This window comes from Zea mays, chromosome 1, assembly GCF_902167145.1.
Source record: "Zea mays cultivar B73 chromosome 1, Zm-B73-REFERENCE-NAM-5.0, whole genome shotgun sequence".
NCBI classification, from domain to species: Eukaryota; Viridiplantae; Streptophyta; class Magnoliopsida; order Poales; family Poaceae; genus Zea; species Zea mays.
This window is the reverse complement of record NC_050096.1, coordinates 65,019,950-65,040,967: the sequence shown is the minus strand read 5'-3', so window position 1 is coordinate 65,040,967 and position 21,018 is coordinate 65,019,950. Positions and strand designations below refer to the sequence as shown.

The 21,018-nt window shown below is 47.8% G+C and overlaps 2 long non-coding RNA genes across 2 annotated transcripts; both read left to right on the top strand.

The window, feature by feature from the left end:
• The first annotated feature begins 8,746 nt into the window (after positions 1 to 8,746).
• On the top strand, positions 8,747 to 10,712 carry LOC118475993 (uncharacterized). The gene is made up of 3 exons (XR_004855256.1): positions 8,747 to 9,190; positions 9,264 to 10,339; positions 10,648 to 10,712. It is a non-coding gene; the product is annotated as an uncharacterized lncRNA (long non-coding RNA).
• A 101-nt stretch (positions 10,713 to 10,813) lies between these two features.
• LOC103635628 (uncharacterized) lies at positions 10,814 to 12,535 on the top strand. Its single transcript, XR_557524.4, has 2 exons — positions 10,814 to 11,986; positions 12,498 to 12,535. It is a non-coding gene; the product is annotated as an uncharacterized lncRNA (long non-coding RNA).
• Positions 12,536 to 21,018: the final 8,483 nt, after the last annotated feature.

Sequence of the window (21,018 nt, the reverse complement as noted above, 5' to 3'; positions counted from 1 at the left end):
CCTATGAATGATATTCATATAACCCTAGAAGTATTTTTTTATTCAATTGATCTCTCCACATGTTTGAGTTGGTTCAATCTTCCTCTTAACAAAATTTGTCTTTTTATTTCCTTTTATACAAATTGAGCTTTCGGTTCAAATTTTGTTGGTTAGTACCTAATGCCATAACTTAGTGAAAGTTGCCTAGAGGGGGTGAATAGGATTTTCAACAAAAACTAGAAACAAACTAGGTAAAACCGGCTCAGCCGGTGTCAAAACCGGTTCAATCGGTTTGAACGAGCTCAACTTAAGAATGAGATATAAAACTGAATTACTGTTGGGGTTCTTCTTCTCCGCTGAAGGTCCTCAAGGCAAAAACACATTCGACAAAATGATACAAAAGCTTGCCGAAGTTATCTTTAGCCTCGGCTCAACTCCTCGAGATGAAGCTCAAGGGCTTTGGCGACAGTGCAAGAAGCCAAAGGTCAATAGCTTCGGCCCAGACCAAGCAAAGAAGGAAAAAAGGACTAGATAGACATTACTAGTTTTAATTACTTATAAACAAATGTTTGAGGGCATGAATGTAATTGTACCCGGGCTGCGTCCCACGCCTATAAATAGATGAACAGTACCCTCGTATTGTTCACGCTGGATTATAATCACTCTTGCGCCATTCTCGCATCCTTACCTTCTGCCAAGCCGAAGGTAACAATGTAATATGAATATTATTGATATTTACTCATATTCACAGTAATATAAATGATTCATAATCATGATCTTTATTTCTTTATGTTCTATTGCTTAATTATTCATATTCCTATGTTTAAATGATGAAGGTATGTCCTTCATGACCTTCGTTTAAAGATCATTATATCCGAAAGGAAATAATGCTTCGAAGGACGAAGGTCTTTGACTATTAACAATTGTGTTGCCTTGTTCTTGATCTATAGCATTTGAGAACAAGTGACCAACAGATCTCGAAATTCACCCAGTTAACTTTGGAAATGAGATGTTCTAGATAATCCACAGGGTTCAAAGTAGTAGATCTGAGAAGGGCACTTCTCAAAATCCACACACCAAAAAGATATAAGCAAATCTTCCACGGAATGGTGAGAGAACAAAGAACACAAACAAACACAATGAGCAAGAACACAAGAGACACAAGATTTATCCTGAGGTTTGGTCACACCACAAAAGGTGTCCTACTTCCTTGTTGAGGCGCCCACAAAGAGTCAGGTCTCTTTCAACCCTAAACCTCCCTTCGCCGACCACAAAGGTCAAGCCCACACAATAATCTTTGCTCAAACGAGCGGGTAATACAAACTTTCTTGTGGTCTTCCATAAGATTTGGAGACTCACAAGTGAGAGCACCTATGGGGGGTTAATAGTGATCATGTAAAATTAAACACTAAATAGCCACAACCTTGATTATTAAAGTGTTAGTGTGACCAAGTGGCTATGGAGCGAGCTCGTGCGAACAAAACAATCACAAAAAGCAACACAAGAGACAAGCGATTTGTATCCCGTGGTTCGGCCAAGTAACACTTGCCTACTTCCACGTTGTGGCGTCCCAATGGACGAGGGTTGCACTCAACCCCTTTCAAGTGATCCAATGATCGACTTGAATAGCACAGTCTTTTATCTTTTGAGTATACTTCCCATTAGCGAGGAATCTCCACAAGTTGGAGTCTCTCGCCCTTACAGTATTGATCACAAAGAAAGCACAAGAGTAAGGATGGGAGAGCAACACACGCAAGACTCAAATCCACAGTACAACCACGCACACAAGTGAAGAAGTGAGCACACAAACACAGCGCAAGGAGTTTACAACTCGAACAGTGCTCAATTCTCAAGAACGATGATTCAATTGCGTGGATGCAGAGTCTAGGTGTCTTAGGATGTTTCTTGTAAGCTTGGTATTCTGCTCCATGTGCCTAGGGGGTCCCTTTTATAGCCCCAAGGCAACTAGGAGTCGTTAGAGATCAACTTGGAAGGCATTTCTTGCCTTCTGTCGAGTGGTGCACCGGACAGTCCGGTGCACCACCGGACAACCACTGTAGCGGTCCGGTGCGCGATCTCCTTCCATATCGGGCGCAGCCGACCGTTGGTCCTCAGGATCGGTTGGCGCACCGGACACTGTCCGGTGTACCCAACCGACCGTTGAAGCGGGCCACGTGTCGCACGTTGATCGCGCGGCCGACCGTTGGCCGCTGGCGCCGTTGGCTCACCGGACAGTCCGGTGCACCACCGGACAGTCCGGTGAATTATAGCCACGTCGTCTTTTTCCTTTTTCTGAGAGCGACGAGTTCATCGCTGATGACTTGGACGCGTGCACAGATGACTCACCAGACAGTCCGGTGCACCACCGGACAGTCCGATGATTTATAGCTGCGTCGCTCCGCCATTTCCCGAGAGCAGCTGGTTCACCGTTGACCAGCCTGGGGCACCGAACACTGTCCAGTGCACCACCAGACAGTCCGGTGTGCCAGGCCCGAGCTGGTTTTGGTTGTACACAGCCAACTCTTTTCCAATGTCTTTCTTCTTTTCTTGGCATTGTTTCTAGCACTTAGATAAACATGTTAGTATTCAAAAACAATTCACTAAGTCTAGAAACCTGCCTTATTCTTTGATTTGCACTTCTCACTCATTTAACACATAGGTACTTAATTAATATGTGTTGGATATCTAACCACCAAAATACTTATAGAAATGGCCCAAGGGCACATTTCTCTTTCAATCTCCCCCTTTTTGGTGATTTATGCCAACACATCAAAAAGCAATAAAAAAGTGCAACTTCAATGCAAATGAAGACCAAATTCTTTTTACTTATGATTTGGCATATTTGGATCACTCTTTGCCACCACTTGGTTTGTTTTTGCAAATTAAATTCTTTTTCCTATCTCTAAGTCGAACACACTTGTTTAGGCAAATCGAGAGATATTCGAAGAGTAAAATTGATCAAGTGTCAAAAACTCCCCCTTTTCCCATAATCAATATTCTCCCACATAAGAGACCAAATTTCGCAATAAGAGTCATTTGTGCAAAATACAAATTCTAACTCTACTGTTTTTGAAATTCACAAGTGGTTGGCTGATCCAGTTGCTTTGGCCCTTAATTTCTCCCCCTTTGGCATGAAGCACCAAAACGGGAAAACTTTTGGCCCCTTAACCCCATTGCCTCACCAAAATGGCAAATAAGAGCAGAAAGGCAACGAGAGCATTAGTATGAACTTGTAATTAAGTACACTAATACCGGAGTGCAGTTTAAGTCTTTTCGTTGTCCAAGTTCATTTTCCCTTTCAATGTACCTTCGAGACTACATCAAGTGTACTTAACCAAACAAGTTAGTCTCAAAGGGGTCAAGTTGTAGCACATCTCCCCCTAAATATGTGCATCATTTTGCATATAGACTTATGAGGTCCGGGGATGATTTGTACAACTTGAGCACCATAAATAGACAAGAAATAATATAAATGCTCAAAGTAACATGATCAAGGCATAGACTACATGTATGCTATATATCAATCCAAGTTACGTGAATCTAAGACATTTGGCTCACTATGCAACCTGCAAAACCTTTTCTCATCTAAAGGCTTGGTGAAGATATCGACTAGCTGGTTCTCGGTGCTAATGTGATACACATCGATGTCTCCCTTTTGCTGGTGGTCTCTCAGGAAGTGATGCCGGATGTCTATGTGCTTAGTGCGGCTGTGTTCAACAGGATTATCTGCCAAGCAGATTGCACTCTCACTGTCACATAGGAGTGGGACTTTGCTCAGATTGTAGCCAAAGTCCTGGAGGGTTTGCCTCATCCAAAGTAGTGGCGCGCAACACTGTCCTACGGCAACGTACTCGGCCTCAGCGGTGGATAGGGCAACAGATGTTTGTTTCTTGGAACTCCAGGACACCATGGACCTTCCTAGAAATTGGCACGTCCCTGATGTGCTCTTCCTATCAACCTTGCACCCGGCATAATCAGAGTCTGAGTATCCAATCAAGTCAAAGGTAGACCCCTTTGGATACCAGATCCCGAAGCAAGACGTAGAAACTAAATACCTAAGAATTCGCTTAACGGCCACAAGGTGATATTCCTTGGGGTCAGATTGAAATCTAGCACACATGCATATACTAAGCATAATGTCTGGTCTACTAGCACAAAGATAAAGTAATGAACCTATCATTAACCGGTATGCCTTTTGATCAACGGACTTACCTCCTTTGTTGAGGTCGAGATGCCCGTCAGTTCCCATCGGTGTCTTCGCGGGCTTGGCATCCTTCATCCCAAACCTCTTGAGAAGATCTTGAGTGTACTTCGTTTGGGAGATGAAAGTGCCGTCCTTGAGTTGCTTTACTTGGAATCCAAGGAAGTAGGTCAACTCGCCCATCATTGACATCTCGAACTTTTGCATCATCACCTTGCTAAACTTCTCACAAGACTTTTGACTAGTAGAGCCAAATATTATGTCATCGACATAAATTTGGCAAACAAAAAGATCACCATTGGATGTCTTTGTGAAGAGAGTGGGATTGGCTTTCCCAACCTTGAAAGCATTGGAAATAAGGAAATCTCTAAGGCATTCATACCATGCTCTTGGGGCTTGCTTAAGTCCATAGAGCGCCTTAAAGAGCTTATATACATGGTCGGGATACCTATCATCCTCAAAGCTAGGGGGTTGTTCCACGTATATATCCTCCTTGATTGGCCCATTGAGGAAAGTGCTCTTTACGTCCATTTGGAACAGCCTAAAGGAATGGTGAGCGGCATAGGCTAATAAAATTCGAATTGACTCTAACCTAGCCACAGGAGCAAAAGTCTCCTCGAAATCCAAACCTGCGACCTGGGCATAACCTTTTGCCACAAGTCGAGCCTTGTACCTTGTCACCACTCCGTGATCGTCTTGCTTGTTGCGGAACACCCACTTGGTTCCCACAACATTTTGCTTTGGATGTGGCACCGGGCTCTAGACTTCATTCCTTTTGAAGTTGTTGAGCTCTTCCTGCATGGCCAACACCCAGTCCGGATCCTGCAAGGCCTCTTCTACCCTAAAAGGCTCAATAGAAGAGACAAACGAGCAATGCTCACAAAAAGTAGCTGATCGTGAGTGAGTGGTTACTCCCTTGCTGATGTCACCAAAAATTTGATCAACGGGGTGATGTCTTTGGATCGACGCTCGGACTTGAGTTGGAGGGATCTGTGGTGCTTCTTCCTCCATAACTTGTTCTTCCTGTGCTCCCCCTTGATCATGCCCCTCTTCTTGAGGTACCTGTACATCATCTTGAGTTGGGGGATGCACCAATGTCGAGGAAGAGGGTTGATCTTGTTCCTTCAGTTCCTGGGGTCGCACATCTCCTATCGCCATCGTGCGCATTGCGGCCGTCGGAACTTCATCTTCATCTATGTCATCAAGATCAACTTGCTCTCTTGGAGAGCCATTAGTATCATCAAATACAATGTCGCTAGAGACTTCAACTAATCCCGATGATTTGTTGAAAACCCTATACGCCTTTGTATTTGAGTCATATCCTAGTAAAAACCCTTCTACTGCCTTGGGAGCAAATTCAGAATGTCTACCTTTCTTTGACAGAATTTAGCATTTGATCCCAAATACACGAAAGAAAGAGACGTTGGGTTTGTTACCAGTAAGGAGTTTCTAGGAGGTCTTCTTGAGGAGGCGATGCAGATAGAGCCGGTTTATGGTGTGGCAGGCTATGCTCACAGCTTCCGACCAAAACTGCTCGAGTGTCTTGAACACTCCAAGCATCGTTCTCGCCATGTCGATTAGCATCCTGTTCTTCCTCTATACCACACCATTTTGCTGTGGTGTGTAGGGAGCGGAGAACTCGTGCTTGATGCCTTCCTCCTCAAGAAAATCTTCGACTTGTAGATTTTTGAACTCGGACCCATTGTCACTTCTTATCTTCTTCACCTTTAGCTCAAATTCATTTTGAGCTCTCCTTAAGAAGCGCTTTAGAGTCCCTTGGGTTTCTGACTTATCCTGTAAAAAGAATACCCAAGTAAAGCAGGAAAAATCATCAACTATTACAAGACCATACTTACTTCCCCCGATGCTGAGGTAGGCAACAGGTCCGAAGAGATCCATGTGAAGAAGCTCCAGTGGTCTTGATGTCGTCATCACATTTTTGCTGTGATGAGTGCTTCCCACCTGTTTCCCTGCCTGACATGCTGCACAAGGCCTGTCTCTCTCAAAACAGACATCGGTTAGTCCTAACACATGATCTCCCTTTAGAAGCTTATGAAGGTTCTTCATCCCAACATGTGCTAGACGGCAATGCCAAAGCCAGCCCATATTCATCTTAGCTATTAAGCATGTATCTAGATTGGCATTCTCTTTCGAAAAATCAACTAAGTAGAGCTTGTCGTCTAATACACCCTTAAAAGCTAATGAACCATCACTCCTTCTAAAGACAGATACATCTACATTTGTGAATCTCTACTACTAATTATGTAGCTATTGTAGGCGTGCACACTCCATGGTTCTGCCGCTGCCGCGACCGCACCTCGCCCCGCATCCCGCCCGCAATCAGCGCCTCCGCCGCCGCAGCCCATCCCGAAACCTCCGCGCCCCCACCCGACCCCGCGCATCCCACAGCCCCCGCCCCCTCGCGCAGCCTTGGCGCCGTGACCGCCGCCTCTGCTCCCTCCTCCATCCCGCGCAACAACGACGACCGTCGGGCCTCGCCTGGCAAATCAAGTGGGGAATCCACCCGCCAGGCTTCTCCCTGACAGCGGTAGACGGTGGCGGCGATGGGGCCGAGAGCGAGGAGGCCCCTTCCCCATCCTCTACCCTCCCCTGCGATCCCAGCATTGGTGCCCGCATCCCCGCTGTCCGAAGCATGGCGCTCTTCGTCTCCTCCCTCGCCGCCGCCCTCTCCCACCTCTCCCTCCCATCGACCTCCACCCCCAAGCCTCACCCGGCCTCGCTCCTGCGCCTGCGCTCCACCTACCGCCGCGTTGTTAGCCTCGCGCTCCATACAGAGGAGCTAGACGGCCACCGGCTCGGTGGCCGGAGCAAGAACGACAGCAGGATGAAGCTGCTGCTGTCCAACCCCTACACCGACGTCTTCAACAGCGACGGCGAGGACGACGAACGCGCCGCCGGCCGCGGCAGCAAGAGGCCAGGCGAGTCGGCGGTAGAGACCTTCTTCTCCTCGTCGCGAAGCTTCTCGTCGGACTCCTCCGAGTTCTACACCAATAAGAAGCAGCACAAGAAGAAGACGGCGACGAAGCCAAAGGGAATGGCGAGGAGGTGATGGCTGTCGAGGAGGAGGCGGAGGAGGATGCCGGGCTGTCGGGAGGGTTCGCTTCACTTCCAGATCTGGAAGCACGAGCACGATCGATCGTGCAGTGCAGGTCTTGATGTGAGGCGGCACTGCTGCTTCGAGGCGCAGCTGCACGTGCTCCAGGCGGATCCGGCCACGTTCACGTCCGATCTCGAGGACGCCGAGGACTTCGCCGCGTGGAGCAAGGAGGCGCTCTCCCAGGCCGCCGCAGAGATGCAGGGTTTTTCCTGTGAATCTGATAAAGCATGGGTAGCGCAAGCAGAGATGCAGGGTGAACCGTTCCAAATCTGATAAAGCATGGGTAGCGCAAGCAGATATGCAGGGTTTTTCCTGCGATATTATGTTTACTGGTGAGTGAATAACTTTTTTGTTTCAACCGTGGTCTTGAAATATTGGCTTGCTATTGGGCACGACTAGAAACAACAATAATTTGAGTACTAGCATTAGCATATCTTTTTATTTGAAAAGATTATAATAGAGGCAGGGTAGAAACATTGAATTCAAATATTTAATATTTGAAAATGTGTTAGCCGTGCTAAATGGTAGTATTTCTGTTTAAGTTCACATGATGCCTTACTTTTTATTTTTCTTTACCTGGAACTACAGAAGCTTCGTTTTTACAGATAAGGGATCTCATTACTGGTTAGGTGATTTAGAGATATTTAAAAGGAAATTGTCACATATGATATACATATATTACCATCCACAGCTTTGTTTGTTTACCTGGTAGTTAATCTATGTATGTAGTTTTCCAGTTCTGTTTGTGCGCTTGTCCTGTCTTCATATTTGCTATCTCATTCTAAGGTGCGACTTTGAGAGAGGACAGTGTATGTACCCAAGTTGAATGTCATAATTTAGATTGTTTTTTTGTATTCCAGTGCCGTTAGTACTTTCTATTCGATTTAGATGTCGATAATTAGGATCTTGTTTATGCTTCATTGTGGCCATAAGCATACTGATGTATTTCACGGATAGACTGAGCATTGATGTAAGACAGTTTCTATCGAGGAATCTTTTTGTTTTCTTCTAAAGTTTGTGTGCCAGTATCTGCTCCACTGACTGGAACAAATTCATTGGTCCAACAGATTGGATCATTAGACTGATCTCAACTCCTTGTTTAGTTTGTATCGCCAACTGTTATATACCATATTGGGCACTAAATCCAAAGCTTCGATTTATATGTGATGAAGTGTTCTTGTATATCCAGTCTGATTTGTAATTGTATTACTACTCAATCTCTGAACAGATAAGGAGCTAGATATAATTGAGATGGCTATGTACGGGGACGTCATTCGTCCAGGGAAGCAATGTCGCTGCAGAATAGTAGCCGAGGTGCTCGGTCAGGTGAAGCCAACGAATCACATGGCTGCATGTGAGTTACCAGACAAAGGTGCCTCTTAAAATGTATAATTCAAATAAATTGGTTTCGACTCTCACCTGTCAGAACACAACCTTTTGTAGCGCAGTTGATTCCATTCAACAGGGGAACTTGAGTTCTTTCTCACAAGGCATAATATTGGGAACTCGCCGACATCGTTCAGAGATAACAAATCTTCCCCTGTCCCAGTGTCGAACATAGGAGTTGCACTGAAATTTAAAGAAAACAAAGAATTTTATTTGGGGAAGGTTGAGTGGAAAAATACTTGCATTTTAGATTCATTCTATCTGTATTTTCCCTAGCAATGAGTCCACTTGTTCTTGCACAAAACCTATAACCACTAAGTGAAATGAAGATTATTAGTGAACTAAATTCCTAATAAAGCAATCCTTGGTACTAGAATCACCTTGAGTCAAACTATTTTAAAACTATTTTAAGTATGACCGCTTATATATAAAACAATAAGATCTTGCTTCTCGTGATGTTGTTTCAAGATCAATGACAATGGAAATTAGAGAATGACGTGGTGTAGGTATGTATTCGTGCTAGGTGCCTGTTTTTTTCTTCCTCTGTTTGGAACTTATCTTTTGATCTGATTACTACAGGGCCATTGAAGGACCACATTTATTTGCATCTGAACCATCTGCCGCCTGAGGTTCTCAAAGAAAGGCTCCCTGGTATTTCCGAAACTGATGCTATTTTTGCTGGTGTTGACGTCACCAAGGAGCCCATTCCAGTTTTGCCTACTGTGCACTACAATATGGGTGGTATCCCAAGTCCCAACGAACTACCGTGGGGAGGTTTGTATTGAGCGTGTAGTAAACAAATATGGGTCAAAACCTGCGTATTGTAATAGAAATATATTCTGCTATTCTGCATAACAGGTAGTGGATATCAAGGGTGATAATCCAGATGTTGTTATCTCTGGTCTAATGGCTGCTGGTGAAGCAGCATGTGCATCTGTCCATGGTGCAAATAGGCTAGGCGCAAATTCACTTCTTGACATAGTTGTTTTTGGCAGAGCTTGTGCAAACAGGGTAGCAGATATTTCTAAACCAGGTAGGTTCCTTATATTCACGGGGAGGTATTATGGGACGAAGTCCGCGCCGAGGAGAGGGTGCAAAAGGTTGTGGAGAAGGAGGGTATCAATGTGAAGTACTTCTGGGTAGCACGTTGTACCATGTGGAAGACCTTCCCTTCCGCCTTGACGACATACCGTCCAACTATGGTGGCTTCAAGGAGGCTATGAAGGGGCTGGACATCAGAAAGGTGTTGGAGGCGCCCGAGGAGGTCAAGTGCGTGCCCATGAAGAATGTGCTCGAGCCCGGAGACATCCCCACGCTTGCTGAGCTCAGTCTCACTACTCCACCAGGCATGGCACAGATGAGTCGGCTTCAAGACATAGATCACTTTCTTTTCCTGTAGCATGCTTTTAGATCTTTAGCTAGGTTCACCATCTTGACATTTATGCCCGAGTTCACTTTATAGTCTATACGTGGTAATGGCTTAAAGCATTCAGTACTTCTAAGTAAATTGTACAGGTACAACTAGAAAGGTTTCTGGCATTCAGTACCACGATGTGTTCTGTCGTTGAACCTGTTTGAGCTGCTGAAGAAGTCTGGTTGGCAGGAGGGCACTGGCCTTGAAGCGCGGGACCAAGGCCTCGAGCATGACAGAGAGGGTTTGATTCGTTTTCTTGTGTGATTGTTTGCAAAGAATAATTGATTCTTGAATAGATCATTATCTGAAATATCTATGTCCAGAGTTCCAGTTATTTTTATTGTTCTGTTAACCTTACCAGTCACTTCTACTCTATTGAATATTTTGTTATGTGATTACAACTCATTTTTTGTACGTGACTAATGGCAAGGAATAACTGATTGTTGAATATTTTATTGCCTGAAATAAACTTATTGGTCTGTACTTGTTTATTTGCTCGGAGTTTAGTTGGAATTTTAATGGACTTTATTGTCACTTCAAAAATATCAGGTTGCAGTCATTTGTTGACGAAGGTGAAAGAGAATTGATGCATGAGTAACTCATTGTTTTAGAAGGTAAGGTATTGCATTGATCACCTCCCCACTCTGTCCATCCCGCCTCCCCCATGCCGCTCACACCTAACGCTGCCCCACCCCTCCTGTTATTTCATTCAATCATTATAGGAGAATCAGAAAGTGTGTGATTGGTTTGCCATATGAAAGTTTCCATTCATCTCTTTTCCATTTGCACTCAGTCTTCTTGATTTTCATTCTTCCAGATCACCTCTCATAAAGATGCATGGCCATTTCTGGAGCCGGTGGATGTTGTAACTCTACAGCTTCCTGACTATCACAATGTAATGGCTAAACCTGCTAATATAATTTTGTCATTTATCGCTGCAGTTGATTCCTAACAGAGTAATAATTTTGGTTACAAGGGGATATTGTTGTAGGTAGGTGAAAATATTTATCACTAATGTTGTTGTATATCTTTAGTGTTATCCTGGATGTATGAGCAATACAAAATCTTGACAAGGTACACTGACTTTTATCTTGATCCAGTTTGGCCTCCGTTTGCATTATATTGCAAGCACATGTATATAAATATAAGTATATAACTACAATAGACATGAGCCATTGTAGTTAGTGGCTTTTCCTTTATCAGTGGAACCTTCTCACCCCCTTTTGAGAGTTTTACCATTGAATTAATATAACAGTTTATGTTCAGTTTCTTGAAATACAAGGTTGTGTCCTTAACCTCTATTATCTGCTACATGATTGTATCATTTATTATTTTTATGTATCACTTCAAATTGTGGAATCCTTGACATGTAGCTGTATATGTTTCTCTGTATTTAGCTTTCAGATTCCAATGGCAGTACTTCAGGTGTTTTCTATTTGTTCAACTAGCAAACTTCTTAGTTCTGTTATGTTTTAGTATTGTACACTATATTCAAATTTGATATCGAAATGTCTGAAAGCATTTACAGTTGTAACTGTAATTATCTTCACTATCCATTTATATGGCTGTCCGTGACACACATACGTTTTCCATGCCTGAATGTTTTTTAATCTAAGCATTTTCTATCTCAATCAAAATAATATTTACCATTTACATGTCGCCAACCATATGGGGTTGCTAATTCATTTCCTATGTTGTATTACTTTAGAAATTGGCGCAATTTGGGACTAGACAGCTTAGTTCTGGATGACATAGAGAGCCCCTTCTTTGGAAGGAGAACTTCAATTCTTGATACAGCCGCAAAAGATTGGTCCTGTGTGGTGATGCTAGATCTTGAATGTGACGATTTGATAAATGATATGTTCCATCACTTCTTGAGGACTGTTAAGTAAGAACTATCTTAAATATTCTCACCTTCATCTATTTCTCTTTTTTCTGGATTTCTTGATGCACTAAAACTGTTTTTGCTAAGATATATCCTGGATACATTCTCAAGTTCATTTAAATTTGTCTAGAATAGTTTATGTCTAAGATTTATTAACTAACATGAGCATTCGATGGCTCCATTTTTTCCTTGGATCTGTTAAATGAAATAACATAATATACTTTTGGTCTTATTTGTTTCCAATTTAGATACTAAAACTATATGTGTGTAATTTTGCCAGTCTTACTTAACTGCTAATGTTGAAATTTCAATTCTAAACTCGTCATTGCTCCGCAACACGCCCAATATTTTATGGAATAATGATAAATGAATCTTTTTTTATTTTGTTCTTAATCTTTGGTTTACTATGTCCTGCTGCTAAATTTGTTAAATAGGCCAGATCTCTTGGTTCCAGAAGTATGTTGTATTTTGTATTAATTCTACAAGTTTTGAACTTTACTATGTCTTATTTCAGTTCTGGGCATTCAGAAGCCGTCATATGCTGCATGGAAACAATATTAATGAGATTGGTAATTGAGGAGAGTGAGGATGTCCAACCACAAATTGCTTCATGTCTACTCCAAAATGTTAGAAAAGAAGAAAAGGTATCATCCTTAATTTTTTCTCACATCAGCAACATAGATTTATTTACAACTAATTAAGTACTCAGTGTAGGTGTCCACATGCGCGTGTTCTGCCTCCAGAAATCTCGGTCTGCAAACTCTCCATCTCGCGTCGAAGCTCGTGAGCGGGAGCGGCCACGACAACGGCGTGGACTGGTGGGCCTTCGGCGTCTTCCTCTACGAGCTCGTCTACGGCCGCACGCCCTTCAAGGGCCACACCAAGGAGGCCACCCTCAAGAACATCCTCTCCAAGCAGGCCACTTACCTAGGTTTTAGTTTGTCTGGCTTTGCTCGTCATTTTGTACTTGTTTTTCTCACATATTTGTTCGCTTAGAATTTACTTCAAACTCACGTCCTTTTGGCAATATAACACACATGTATATACATTATCTATACTACTATATATTTCCGTTGCAACGCACGGGCACTCACCTAGTAAACAATTATAACCCTTGTTACATAATTGACTCACAGATAACAAATTATACCCGAGCGATTCAACTAAAAACACATTAGAGATAGAATGCTCGGATGTGATGGCTATCTTTCCCAATCCTTTGACCTTGCCTTGGTTCCCATCTCCAAAAATGATCGAATCTTGGGAATCCTTGTTTTTGACGTAGGAGGTGAACATTTTCTTCTCCCCCGTCATGTGGTTAGTGCATCCGCTATCGATAATCCAGCTTGAGCCACCGGATGCATAAACCTGCAAGGTAATTTAAGCTTGGGTTTTAGGTACCCAACTCTTGTTGGGTCGTACAAGGTTAGTCACAATAACTTTTGGAACCCAAATACAAGTCTTGTCTCCCTTGCATTTGGATCCAAATTTTCTAGCACCTACTTTTGCATTCTTACATAAAAGTACAAAAGATGTATTGCAAGTATGGTAAACAGTAGTAGGATCATTGCAAACTATCCTAGGCGCATGAGACACAGCATGATTACGCCTAGGCCTATTTCTACCATAATCATAAGTGGAGCTAGAAGCAATCATAGCATGATCATAGAATCTATCATTATGACCATGCCTAGTAAATTTCCTATCATAAATATAAGCATGATTCTTTTGGGAACTACTAGCCATAGGGGCCTTCCCTTTCTCCTTGTTGAGAACGGGAGTCCTTTGGCTTGTTAAGTTCTTGGTTTCTTTTTGAAAACCAAGCCCATCCTTAATTGAGGGGTGTCTACCAGCAGTGTAGGCATCCCTAGCAAATTTTAGTTTATCATAATCAACTTTGCAAGTCTTAAGTTGAGCATTAAGACTTGCCACCTCATTTTTTAATTTAGCAATAGAAGCAACATGTTCATCACAGGCATTAGCATTAAAGTCCTTACATCTATTGCAAATAACTACATGTTCTACACATGATCTAGTTGCATTTGTTTCCTCTAGTTTAGCATTTAATTCATCATTTAAATCCTTTAGACTAGAGACAGATTCATGACAAGCAGACAACTCATAGGATATCATTTCATTTCTTTTAATTTCTAAAGCAAGAGATTTTTGAACACTAACAAATTTATCATGTTCCTCATACAAGATATCTTCTTGCTTTTCTAGCAATATATCCTTTTCATTAAGGGCAATTAATTCATTAATTTTGTCTACTTTAGCTCTATCTAATCCCTTAAATAAATCAGTGTAATCTACTTCATCATCAGATGATTCCTCATCACTGGAAGAAGAGTAATTGGGGGTATCTCGAATGCGTACCTTCTTATCCTTAGCCATAAGGCAATTATGGCGTTCGTTGGGGAAGAGCGAAGATTTGTCGAAGGCCGAGGCAGGCAATCCTTCATCATCGGAGTCGGATGAAGAGCAGTCAGAATCCCATTCCTTTCCAAGGTGCGCATCGCCCTTCGCCTTCCTGTAGTTCTTCTTCTTCTCCTTCTTTCCATGCTTTTCTTGTCCCTGGTCATTATCATTATCGGGACATTGAGCTATAAAATGACCAGTCTTACCGCATTTGAAGCAGGAGCGCTTTCCCCTTGTTTTATTCTTGTTGGGTACTCCTTGCATTCTTGTAGCGCGGTCTTGAAGCGCTTGATGATAAGCGCCATTTCATCCTCGTTGAGCCCGGTAGTCTCCACTTGTGCTACCTTGCTCGGTAGAGCCTCCCTGCTGCTCGTTGCTTTGAGAGCAACGGGCTGCGGCTCGTAGACAGGTAGTGGACCATTTAGCGCATCGTCCACGTAACGCGCCTCCTTCACCATCATGCGCCCGCTCACGAATTTTCCAAGGATTTCCTCGGGCGTCATCTTGGTGTACCTAGGGTTTTCACGAATAAGGTTGACAAGATGGGGGTCAATAATAGTAAATGACCTGAGCATGAGTCGGACGACGTTATGATCTGTCCATCTTGTGCTCCCGTAGCTTCAGATTTTGATGACCAGGGTCTTGAGCCTGTTGTAGGTCTGTGTTGGCTCCTCTCCCATGATCATCGCGAACCTCCCCAGCTCGCCTTCCACTAGTTCCATCTTGGTGATCATAGTGGTGTAGTTTCCCTCATGAGATATCTTGAGGGTGTCCCAGATTTGCTTAGCATTGTCCAAGCCACTCACTTTATTATATTCATCCCTGCAAAGTGACGCTAGCAAGACGGTAGTAGCTTGGGTATTTTTATAAATTTGTTCATTTATAAGCACAGGATTATCCGTACTATCAAAATGCATCCCATTTTCCACAATTTCCCAAATGCTAGTATGGAGAGAAAATAGATGACTACGCATTTTATGGCTCCAAAATGAATAATCCTCTCCACCAAAGTGTGGGGGTTTTCCAAGAGGAATAGAAAGTAAATGGGCATTAGAATTATATGGAATACAGGAATAATCAAAGGAATAGTTTTGATTAATCGTCTTTTTCTTGGACAAGGATTCGTCATCGTCCCTTGGTGAAGAAGATGATGCATTGCTATTGTCCGGGACCATAATTAGGGGTACCCCCAAGACTCCTAAACTCGGCTGGTAACCACCATCAGCACAAGCTGCAAAGGCCTGATGGGTGCAATACAGGTCAAAGCTCCATCCACTCAAGGGACACGATCTCGCCTCGCCCGAACCCAGCCTCGGGCAGGAACAGTACACCCAGGTGGATTCACGCCTCGCCCGAGGGCCTCCTCAAGCAACGGGCGCACCTTCGACTCGCCCGAGGCCCAGCTCGGGCAGGCTTCACGGAGAAGCAACCTTGGCCGGATCGCCTCGCCAACCGACCGTATCGCAGGAGCATTCAATGCAAGGATCGCCTGACACCTTATCCTGACGCGCGTTCCTCAGTCGACAGGGCCGAAGTGACCGCGGTCACTTCGCCCCTCCACTGACTGACCTGACAGGAAAACAGCGCCGCCTGCCCTGCTCCGACTGCTGTGCCACCCGCCAGGGTGAGGCCGACAGCAGCCGAGTCCAGCCTCAGGCGACATAGGAAGCTCCGCCTCGCCCGACCCCAGGGCTCGGCCCCCGCCTCGACCTCGGACGACGGTCTCCGCCTCGCCCGACCCCAGGGCTCGGACTCAACCTCGACCTCGGAAGACGGTCTCTGCCTCGCCCGACCCCAGGGCTCGGACTCAACCTCGACCTCGGAAGACGGTCTCCGCCTCGCCGGACCCTAGGGCTTGGACTCAGCCTCGACCTCGGAGGAGTCACCGCCTCGCCCGACCTTGGGCTCGGACCGACCACGTTACAGGGGGGCCCATCATTACCCTACCCCTAGCTAGCTCAGGCTACGGGGAATAAGACCGGCGTCCCATCTGGCTCGCCCCGGTAAACAGGTAATGATGGCACCCCGCGTGCTCCCTGACGACGGCGGTTCTCAGCCCCTTACGGAAGCAAGGAGACGTCAGCAAGGACCCGACAACCCCGACAGCTGTGCTTCTACAGGGCTCAAGCGCTCTTCCGATGGCCACGACATCACATGAACAGGGCACTAACACCTCTCCGACAGCCACGTCGGCATGTACATAGGGCTCTGGCTCCTCTCTGCTAGACATGTTAGCATATTGCTACACCCCCCATTGTACACCTGGGCCCTCTCCTTACATCCATAAAAGGAAGGTCTAGGGCCCTCGTACGGGGAGGTGGCCGCGCGGGAGAACGGGCTGACGGACAGGCTCTCTCTCTCTCCCTCGCGAACGCTTGTAACCCCCTACTGCAAGCGCATCCGCCCTGGGCGTAGGACAACACGAGCCGCGGTTCCCTTTTTTGTTCCCCTTGTGTTCCGTCTCGCGCCGACCCATCTGGGCTAGGACACGCAGCGATAATTTACTCGTCGGTCCAGGGACCCCCGGGGTCGAAACGCCGACAGTTGGCGCGCCAGGTAGGGGCCTGCTGCGTGTTGACGAACAGCTTCCCGTCAAGCTCCAGATGGGTAGTCTCCAGCAACCTGTCCAGCCCGGGACGCTGCTCCATTTCGGGAGTCTCGAGTTCATGTCCCTCGACGGCAGCTACGACATGGTACTCCTTCCTCCGTCGCGCGACAACGACAACGACGGCCGTTAGCCCACCTGACGACGGCGGAATCGACGACGTCTTCCCCGCATGGCGGAAGAGCAACATCCGGGTCTGTCCCGTCACCTTCCCCGCCGTAAAAGGAGGAGGCGGGGCAACCATGGCCAAGCAGGAGGCGACACCTCGTTGGCTGTCGAGTGAGTCGACGACGCCGGCGCCCCAGCGGGGGACACGTCGGGCGTTGACCTCGCGTCTGAGACGAAGACGAGTGTCGTTTCCCCGCAACACACCAACCCCAAGCGGATGGATGACGCCAGAACGCTCGCGAAGGACTTGCTGGGCGTCAGCCTCGTACCTGAGATAACGGTGCAGTCCGTCCCCGACGCGACTTCGTCACCATCCGTCGATCAAGAGGTGTTGTCCGTTTTCCACCCTGCGCCTTTTAGATTCAGCTTCGACCCACCAAGCGACCCCGCTTTGGTGGACGCTTTCATAAAGGCATATCCTAACCTTCCGGGGTACCATATGTGGTCAACCTGGGACCGACTGATGGCCGTCTCGACCTACGGGCCCCCGGGTTCCTAGGAAGATGACGAGCCCGACTCTGGTTGGGATTTCTCCGGGCTCGGTAACCCCAGTGCCATGTGAGACTTGATGGCCGCATGTGACTACTGCCTCTCCGATTACTCCGATGATGGCCACAGCCTTGACGACAAGGACTGTGGCCCAAGTCGTGAATGTTTCCACGTCGATCTAGGGGTTCTCGACGAAGGTAACCACCTTGGTATGTCGGAGGACGGCGATCCCCCTAGGCCTGCGCCTCGCATTGACATCCTTCGGGAGCTAGATGTGGTCCCAGTCCCTGCGGGGGGTCAGGACACACAACTCGAGCAAATCCACGAGATGCAGGCCAGGCTCGACGAGGAAGCAGGACAACTTGTGCAGCTCCGGCAGAACATCAGGCAGGAGTGGGCAGGCCAAGCACCAGCCGGAGAAGCGCGTCATCTGCCCCAGGACGTCCAACACCGCATCGCTGACGATGCCAGGGGAAGGTTGCCTCCGGCTTCCAGCGGGGTCAGCCAGAACCTGGCTACGGCAGCAATACTACTCCGAGCGATGCCGGAACCATCCACCACCGAGGGGCGGCGTATCCAGGGAGAACTCAAGAATCTCCTGGAGGATGCCGCGGTCCGACGGGCCGAAAGCTCTGCCTCCCGAAGGCAGGGGTACCCCCAGAGCATCGTGCCGCGACTTCCCGTTTCATGAGGGAAGCCTCGGTCCACACAGGGCGCACGCGGGACGCAACACCTGCAGCCTTGGGTCGCCTCGGCAACGAGCACCACCGCCGCGACCGTCGAGCCCACCTCGATGAGAAGGTGCGCCGAGGCTACCACCCCAGGTGTGGGGGACGCTACGACAGCGGGGAGGATCGGAGTCCCTCGCCCGAACCACCCAGTCCGAAAGCTTTCAGCCGGGCCATACGACGGGCACCGTTCCCGACCCGGTTCGGAACCTTGACTACCATCACCAAGTACTTGGGGGAAACAAGGTCGGAACTGTGGCTCACGGACTACCGACTGGCCTGCCAGCTGGGCGGAACGGACGATGACAACCTCATCATCCGCAACCTCCCCCTGTTCCTCTCCGATGCCGCCTGGGCCTGGCTGGAGCATCTGCCTCCTGCGCAGATCTCCAACTGGGACGACCTGGTCAAAGCCTTCACCGGAAACTTCCAGGGCACATACGTGCACCCTGGGAACTCCTGGGATCTCCAAAGCTGCCGCCAGCAGCTAGGAGAGTCCCTGCGGGACTACATCCGGCGGTTTTCGAAGCAGCGCACTGAGCTGCCCAACATCACCGACTCAGATGTCATCGGCGCGTTCCTCGCCGGCACCACTTGCCGCGACCTGGTGAGCAAGCTGGGTCGCAAGACTCCCAACAGGGCGAGCGAGCTGATGGACATCGCCACCAAGTTCGCCTCTAGTCAGGAGGCGGTCGAGGCCATCTTCTGGAAGGACAAGCAGCCTCAGGGACGCCAGCAGGAAGACGTCCCCGAGGCGTCCGCTCAGCGCAGCACGAAGAAGAAGGGCAAGAAGAAGTCGAAAGCGAAACGCGACGCCACCGACGCAGATCTTGTCGCCGCCGCCAAGCACAGGAACCCTTGGAAGCCTCCCGGAGGGGCCAACCTGTTCAACAAGATGCTCAAGGAGTCGTGCCCCTATCATCAGGGTCCCGTCAAGCACACCCTTGAGGAGTGTGTCATGCTTCGGCGCTACTTCCACAAGGTCGGGCCCCCGGCAGAAGGTGGCAAAGGCCATGACAACGACAAGAAGGAGGGCCACAAAGCAGAGGAGTTCCCCGAGGTCCACGACTGCTTCATGATCTACGGTGGGCAAGTGGCGAATGCCTTGGCTCGGCACCGCAAGCAAGAGCGGCGGGAGGTCTGCTCGGTGAAGGTGGCGGCGCTAGTCTACCTAGACTGGTCCGACAAGCCCATCACCTTCGACCAAGGCGACCACCCCAATCGCGTGCCGAGCCTGGGGAAGTACCCGCTCGTTGTCGATCCCGTCATCAGCAATGTCAGGCTTACCAAGGTCCTCATGGACGGAGGTAGCAGCCTCAACATCATCTACGCCGAGACCCTCGAGCTCTTGCAGATCGATCTGTCCACGATCCGGGCCGGTGCGGCGCCCTTTCACGGGATCATCCCCGGGAAGCGCGTCCAACCCCTTGGGCAACTCGATCTGTCCGTCTGCTTCGGGACTCCCTCCAACTTCCGAAAGGAAACCCTCACGTTCGAGGTGGTCGGGTTCCGAGGAACCTACCACGCAGTGCTGGGGAGACCATGCTATGCCAAGTTCATGGTCGTCCCCAACTACACCTACCTCAAGCTCAAGATGCCGGGCCCCAACGGGGTCATCACCGTCGGATCCACGTACCGACACGCTTACGAATGCGAAGTGGAGTGCGCGGAGTACGCTGAGGCCCTCGCCGAATCCGAGGCCCTCATCGCCGACCTGGAGAGCCTCTCCAAGGAAGTGCCAGATGCGAAGCGCTACGCCGGCAACTTCGAGCCAGCAGAGGCGGTTAAGTCCGTCCCTCTCGACCCCAGCAACGACGCCTCCAAGCAAGTCCGGATCGGCTCCGAGCTCGACCCCAAATAGGAAGCAGTGCTCATCGACTTTCTCCGTGCGAACGCTGAGGTTTTTGCGTGGAGTCCCTCGGACATGCCTGGCATACCGAGGGATGTCGCCGAGCACTCGCTGGATATCCGAGCTGGAGCCCGACCCGTGAAGCAGCCTCTGTGCCGATTCGACGAAGAAAAGCGCAGAGCCATAGGCGAGGAGATCCACAAGCTGATGGCTGCAGGGTTCATCAAAGAGGTATTCCATCCCGAATGGCTAGCCAACCCTGTGCTTGTGAAAAAGAAAGGTGGGAAATGGAGGATGTGTGTAGACTACACTGGTCTAAACGAAGCATGTCCGAAGCACAGGGTTGGATTCCACTGCTGGGTGCGAAACCCTGTCATTCCTTGGTGCCTACTCAGGGTATCACCAAATCAGGATGAAAGAGTCCGACCAGCTCGCGACCTCTTTCATCACACCCTTTGGCATGTACTGCTATATTACTATGCCATTTGGTTTGAGGAATGCGGGCGCGACATACCAAAGGTGCATGAACCACGTGTTCAGAGAGCACATTGGCCGAATGGTCGAGGCTTACGTCGATGACATCATAGTCAAGACGAGGAAAGCCTCCGACCTCCTCACCGACCTTGAAACGACATTCAAGTGTCTCAAGGCAAAAGGCGTAAAACTCAATCCCGAGAAGTGTGTCTTCGGAGTCCCCCGAGGCATGCTCCTGGGGTTCATCGTCTCCGAGCGGGGCATCGAGGCCAACCCAGAGAAAATCACGGCCATCACCAACATG